This window comes from Heteronotia binoei, chromosome 5 (assembly GCF_032191835.1).
Source record: "Heteronotia binoei isolate CCM8104 ecotype False Entrance Well chromosome 5, APGP_CSIRO_Hbin_v1, whole genome shotgun sequence".
NCBI classification, from domain to species: domain Eukaryota; kingdom Metazoa; phylum Chordata; class Lepidosauria; order Squamata; family Gekkonidae; genus Heteronotia; species Heteronotia binoei.
The window spans coordinates 12,224,577-12,231,903 of NC_083227.1; the positions used below are offsets into that span (position 1 = coordinate 12,224,577).

At 47.3% G+C, this 7,327-nt stretch overlaps 1 protein-coding gene across 1 annotated transcript in view; it reads right to left on the minus strand.

Moving 5' to 3' along the window:
* The window catches only part of LOC132571714 (zinc finger protein 91-like), a 250,554-nt gene that overhangs the window by 188,539 nt on the left and 54,688 nt on the right, over positions 1–7,327 (minus strand). The gene's annotated exons all lie outside the window — the stretch shown is intronic.

Below are 7,327 nucleotides of genomic sequence, written 5' to 3' on the forward strand. Positions count from 1 at the left end.
TCAAACTCGGTTCTCCCAGATAAGAGTCCGCACACTTAACCACCACACCAAACTGGTTCTCTGAAGGGAACCCCATCAACATCTCTATGAGAGCTGCATTGGCTTCCGGTGGAGTACCAGATCAGGTTCAAGGTCTTGGAGTTCACCTTTAAGGCTCTTAACGGTCTGGGACATGTGTACCTTTTGGACTTCCTCTCCTGCTATACTCTCAGGAGATCCTTGCACACTGTTGACCAACATCTGCCAGATGGCTGTCTTCAACCAGGGCCTTTTCTGCCCTGGCCCCAACCCGGTGGAACTCTCACCTTCGATCAGTGCCCTGCAGGACTTTATGCAATTCACAGGGCTTGTAAGGCAGAGATGTTCCATCAAGTGTCTGGCAGAGGAAGTTTCCATCATGGTATTCCCACCTTTTTTGTTCCTTTCCTTTACCCCATGAGATAGCACTAGCTCTGGTTTTGATGCCATCTTTAAGAATTTTTTTAGGATTCTCAGTATTTTAGATTAAATTTTAATGCTTTATTGTATCTTTGAATTTGTGTTTTTGATGCAAACTTCCCTAAGCCTGATTGGGAAGGGTGGTCATAAATTTAATATAATAAATAAAAATTCAACCAGTGTGGCCATCTTCAACAGCATATAAGAACACATACAAAGGAAATAATTTCCTTTTGTACCTTTAGAAGCTCATTGATTCATGAATCTTGAGCAGCAAAAGTCCTTCCTTCCTTCCTTCCTTCCTTCCTTCCTTCCTTCCTTCCTTCCTTCCTTCCTTCCTTCCTTCCTTCCTTCCTTCCTTCCTTCCTCCCTCCCTCCCTCCCTCCCTCTCTTTCTCTCTCTCTCTCTTTCATAAATTTGGTCATAAATTTAATATAATAAATAAAAATGGTCATAAATTTAATATAATAAAAATTCAACCAGTGTGGCCATCTTCAACAGCATATAAGAACACATACAAAGGAAATAATTTCCTTTTGTACCTTTAGAAGCTCATTGATTCATGAATCTTGAGCAGCAAAAGTCCCTTCCTTCCTTCCTTCCTTCCTTCCTTCCTTCCTTCCTTCCTTCCTTCCTTCCTTCCTTCCTTCCTTCCTTCCTTCCTTCCTTCCTTCCTTCCTTCCTTCCTTCCTCTCCTCTCCTCTCCTCTCCTCTCCTCTCCTCTCCTCTCCTCTCCTCTCCTCTCCTCTCCCCTCCCCTCCCCTCCCCTCCCTCCCCTCCCCTCCCCTCCCCTCCCCTCCTCTCCTCTCCTCTCCTCTCCTCTCCTCTCCTCTCCTCTCCTCTCCCCTCTCCTCTCCCCTCTCCTCTCCCCTCCTCTCCCCTCCTCTCCTCTCCTCTCCTCTCCTCTCCCCTCCCCTCCCCTCCCCTCCCCTCCTCTCCCCTCCTCTCCTCTCCTCTCCTCTCCTCTCCCCTCTCCTCTCCCCTCTCCTCTCCCCTCTCCTCTCCTCTCCTTCCTCCCTCTCTCCCTCTCCTTTCCTCCCTCCCTCCCCCCATAGCACTTTCCCTAGAAGGAAAGGCTGAAGAGTCTGAGATGTTTCAGTTTGGAAAAAAGACAACTTGGGGGACATGAGAGATGTAGGGTCTCTACCAGGGCCAGTGCTAGGGGTTTTCGTGCTCTAGGCTAGCCGCACACTAACGCCCCCCCCCCCCCGAAATTTAAAAAACAGAATTGTAGGAGAAATGAAGAAACTTGAAACGATTTACATTTTTAATTTACAGTTTTTATTTTAATTGTTTTTTTTTTAAGTGTGAGATTAAGCAAGAAGAATTGTCAAAATGCTCCTTGATCCTTTTAGTTGGAGGTGCCAGGGACAAGACCTTCACATGGCCATTTCTACTTGAGCCTTTTAGCTGGAGGTGCCAGAAAAGGGCAACTGGAATGATTAAAGGGTTCGAACACTTTCCCTATGAAGAAAGGTTAAAACGCTTGGGGCTCTTTAGCTTGGAGAAACGTCGACCGCAGGGTGACATGATAGAGGTTTACAAGATTATGCATGGGATGGAGCAGGTAGAGAAAGAAGTACTTTTCGCCCTTTCTCTCAATACGAGAACTCGTAGCCATTCAATGAAATGGCTGAGCAGTCGGGTTAGAATGGAAAAAAGGAAGTCCTTCTTCACCCAAAGGGTGATTAACATGTGGAATTCATTGCCAGAGGAGGTGGTGGCGGCTACAAGCATAGACAGCTTCAAGAGGAGATTGGATATGCATTCAGAGCACAGGTCCATCGGTGGCTATTAGCGATAGTATATTGATGGAACTCTCTGTCTGAGGCAGTGATGCTCTGTATTCTTGGTGCTTGGGGGGGGGGGGCACAGTGGGAGGGTTTCTAGCCCCACTGGTGGACCTCCTGATGGCACTTGGGTTTTTTTGGCCACTGTGTGACACAGAGTGTTGGACTGGATGTGCCATTGGCTTAATCCACTATGGCTTCTCTTATGTTCTTATTCGCAAATACCTGCCCTTAAATTCACAGAATCCGCATTGCTGTCAGGTGGCCCGACTCTGGTATTCTTTGGAGGTCTCCCATCCGTGTACTTGCCAGGGTTTGCCCTGCTTAGCTTCCGAGATCTGACGAGATAGGGCTTGTCTGGGCTATTCAGGACACTGTGATGCTGTCGTCTTGGCGCTTGTGGGGCTTCTGGAATTCTAGCCCCAGTGGTGGACCTCCTGATAGCCCCTGGGTTTTGGCCACTGTGTGACACAGAGTGTTGGACTGCATGGGCCATTGGCCTGATCCAACATGTCTTCTCTTATGTTCTTATGTGACACAGAGTGTTGGACTGCATGGGCCATTGGCCTGATCCAACATGGCTTCTCTTGTGTTCTTATGTGACACAGAGTGTTGGACTGGATGGGCCTTTGGCCTGATCCAACATGGCTTCTCTTGTGTTCTTATGTGACACAGTGTTGGACTGGATGGGCCATTGGCCTGATCCAACATGGCTTCTCTTGTGTTCTTATGTGACACAGAGTGTTGGACAGGATGGGCCATTGGCCTGATCCAACATGGCTTCTCTTATGTTCTTCTGTGACACAAAGGGTTGGACTGGATGGGTCATTGGCCTGATCCAACATGGCTTCTCTTGTGTTCTTATGTGACACAGAGTGTTGGACTGCATGGGCCTTTGGCCTGATCCAACATGGTTTCTTTTATGTTCTTATGTGATACAGAGTGTTGGACTGGATGGGCCATTGGCCTGATCCAACATGGCTTCTCTTATGTTCTTATGTGACACAGAGTGTTGGACTGCATGGGCCTTTGGTAGGCTTCCCAATCCCCAGGTCCCAGAGGGGGATCCCCCGGTTTTACAGGCTTCCCCCCTCCCCCAGCCAGCTGGCCGGCAGGGGAAGCCCCGCCCCCAGAGCCATCATGCACCTCTATGAACGATTCCCATAGGGAATGATGGGGAATTGATCCATGGGTATCAGGGGCTCTGGGGGGGCTGTTTTTTGAGATAGAGGCACCAAATTTTCAGTATAGCATCTAGTGCCTCTCCCCAAAATACCTCCCAAGTTTCAAAAAGATTGGACCAGGGGGTCCAATTCTATGAGCCCCAAAAGAAGGTGCCCCTATCCTTCATTATTTCCTATGGAAGGAAGGCATTTAAAAATTTGTGCAGTCCCTTTAAATGTGATGGCCAGAACTCCCTTGAAGTTCAATTATGCTTGTCACACCCTTGCTCTCGGCTCCACCCCCAATGTCTCCTGGTTCGACCCCCAAAGACTCCTGGCTCCACCCCCAAAGTCCCCAGATATTTCTTAAATTGGACTTGGCAACCCTAGCCTTTGGCCTGATCCAACATGGTTTCTTTTATGTTCTTATGTGACACAGAGTGTTGGACTGGATGGGCCATTGGCCTGATCCAACATGGCTTCTCTTATGTTCTTATGTGACACAGAGTGTTGGACTGCATGGGCCATTGGCCTGATCCAACATGTTTTCTCCAATGTTCCGATGTGCTGCCAGCCATTCTGGTTTCTGCTGAGTCAGTCTTTGCTTCCATTGCAAAAAACGGAGGGAGGTTTTGGAGCTAATCTGTGCCAGGATGGGTCAATGCTGTACATTTTTGGCACCGCATGTCCCACTGTCATCCTGAACAGGGTGGCTCATCTGGGGACGCCTAGCTTTACTTTTTTGGGATGAGGTCTGCCCACTGCAGTTTCCAGTGCAGATACTGGGTGATGGGATCTGGCAATAACCTGGCCCAGGAAGTTTGGATTCCTACCATTTTGAGTACAACTCCCATCAACATGCTGAGGCAGAGACCAATTTTGAGTCTCCTCACTATATTTCAAGGGTGGCCAAACTGTTGTTCGGGAGCCACATGTGGTTCTTTCACACATATAGTGTGGCTCTCTAAGTCCTCACTGTCCCGAACCTCTCAAAATTGTGCTGACTGGACCTCTTTTGAGGTGAAATGGTTTCCTGTGGTAGCTTATATGGAAGAGAATGGAATTGTACCACGATCCTTAATTACTTTGTAATATTTCTTGTTCTGTTTATTAGACCAGATTGGTTTTTCTACTTACCTCATGCGATCTCCAGTTGGAATTAGTGCTTACTTTGACTTATAAAGCTTATCGCTTTGGTGCATCGGTTATTAATGTAAATTCTTTTCGTTTGGCTGGTTTTGGTAAAAGTGTTTATACTATTATCCACCTTTATGGATTGCAAAATGATATGTTGTTTGTCGTCTATTTTAATTTGTTCCAGGTTACTCTGTTCCTTTACGTTTCTGCATTATTCTTGATCGGTTAATGTATCAGAAACGTATTCTAAATAAAATAAATATTAATTTAAAAAAAGAAAAAGAAAAGGCATTTATCTCTTTAAATCACATCTCCGAGCCGAGCCAATTGGCAGCTTGGAGAATGCATTTAAAGTTAAAGTTGTTTCATTCTTTCTACCTTGCTTTCCCTCTGCCCCCATCTATTTTTTTTCCTTCCTTCCTTCCTCCCTCCCTTCTGACTCTCAAACATCTGATGTTTGTTCTTTGTGGCTCTGACATTAAACACGTTTGGCTACCTCTGCTATATTTTATGGATTAGTTATGCCTGTCATACACAACCACTGCTTCCAATGGAAAAAGTGTGCAGTGGAATCTTGGGACTGCACAAGCCGGAATGTTCCAATTTATTTCACAATTGGCCTGCGATTCCTACCATCATGCTCGAGCCTGTAGGGTATTTTGAGGCCTGAAGCTTTATTTGCGGGCGAGTTATGCCGGCCGTGAAGAGCCCCGTGGCGCAGAGTGTTAAAGCTGCAGTACTGCAGTCCTAAGCGCTGCTCATTACCTGAGTTCAATCCCCGGCGGAAGCTGGGTTTTCAGGTCGCCGACTCGAGGTTGACTCAGCCTTCATAAGAACATAAGAGAAGCCCTGTTGGATCAGGCCAATGGCCCATCCAGTCCAACACTCTGTGTCACATAAGAACATAAGAGAAGCCATGCTGGATCAGGCCAATGGCCCATCCAGTCCAACACTGTGTGTCACATAAGAACATAAGAGAAGCCATGTTGGATCAGGCCAATGGCCCATCCAGTCCAACACTCTGTGTCACATAAGAACATAAGAGAAGCCATGTTGGATCAGGCCAATGGCCCATTCAGTCCAACACTCTGTATCACAGTGGCCAAATATATATATATACACACACACACACTGTGGCTAATAGCCACTGATGGACCTCTGCTCCATCCTTCTGAGGTCGGTCAAATGCGTCCCCGGCTTGCTGGGGCAAAGTGTAGATGACTGGGGAAGGCAATGGCAAACCACCCCGTAAAAAGTCTGCTGTGAAAACGTGAGAGCAACGTCACCCCAGAGTCGGAAATGACTGATGCTTGCACAGGGGACCTTTCCTTTCCTATGCCTGCCATAGACAGATGGAATCTTTTATCGTAAGACTAGCCTGAAACTCGAGCTTCGCTACAGCATTTAACTACCTTTGACATTAGTTTGTTTTTGGGGAGGAAGGGTGATTTAGAAACGCAATCACCATTCCAACTGTTACGAAAAAAATGCCTTTTCTGGTTTAGAGCTGACTTCCCCTTTTGGTCTGCGCCACAACTCTGTGAGGTAGGTTAGGCTGAAAGTCTGTGAGTGGTCTGAAATCACAGTGTGGACCAAAGCAAAGGGGAAGCAGCCTCAGCAGGGTATAATGACACAGAGTCCAGCCTGCAAAGCAGCGAATTTCTCCAGGGGAGCGGATCTATGCCATCTGGAGAGAAGTTGTAATTCTGACGGATCTCCAGCTCTCACCTGGAGAGTGGTAACAATGGTTCCCAGAAGGAAGTGGCTGGTTTGGAGAGTGGAGTCTATGACATTGTATCCGCCTGAGGTGCCACCCCTCCTCAACCCCCACCCTTTCTATGCTCCACCCCTCAAATCTCCAGGAATTTCCCAACCTGGGGTTGGCAACCCTATCTCCTTCCCAGCATCAGTAACGCTGTTCTGTAGAGCAAGTTGTAATTCTGAGTAATCTCCAGCCGTCAGCTGGAGAGCCACAGCAATGGTTCTCCAAGAGGAAGTGGCTGGTTTGGAAGGTGGAGTCAATGGCATTGTACCTGTCTGAGGTACCAACGTGGAGCTGGCAACCCTATGTCCTTCCCAGCAGCAGTAACAATGTTTTTACACAGGTCCACTGTTAAAAGCTTATCTACGGGGCCGCCTTTCTCCACATGTTCCACAGAGAGCACTGCGTTCAGGGACACAAAACCTATTGTCCATCCAAAGGAGGCCAGGCTGTGTTTCATATGGGCCGGGGCCTTCTTGGTGGCAGCACCAGAAATGTGGAATGCCCTCCCGGAGGCCATAGGGGCCCTGTGAGATCTTTCTCAATTCTGCAGGGCCTGCAAAACAGAATTCTTTTGACAGGCCTTCAACATTCTAACCAGGAGAGGTCAGCCACCCTACACCGCTGAGGAGCTATGATCGTTATAGGATCACTATCAAAAATGAAAGATCCCGCCTATATCAAAATTATACAGCTCCATAAAATGTTTTAAATGCAATTGTATTTTGTTGGTTTTAAATTGAAATTATATATTTGAACTGTTAGCTGCCCTGAGTCCGCTTGCGGAGAGGGCAGTATAAAGAACATAAGAGAAGCCATGTTGGATCAGGCCAATGGCCCATCCAGTCCAACACTGTGTCACACAGTTGCCAAAAAAAGGAGGTTCACAAGGGGGATTAGAAGCTCTTCCACTTTAGCCCCCCCCCCCCTCCCGCAAACACCAAGAATACAGAGCATCACTGCCCCAGACAGTTCCAATAATATGCTGTGGCTAATAGCCACTGATGAACCTCTGCTCCATATTTTTATCCAATCCC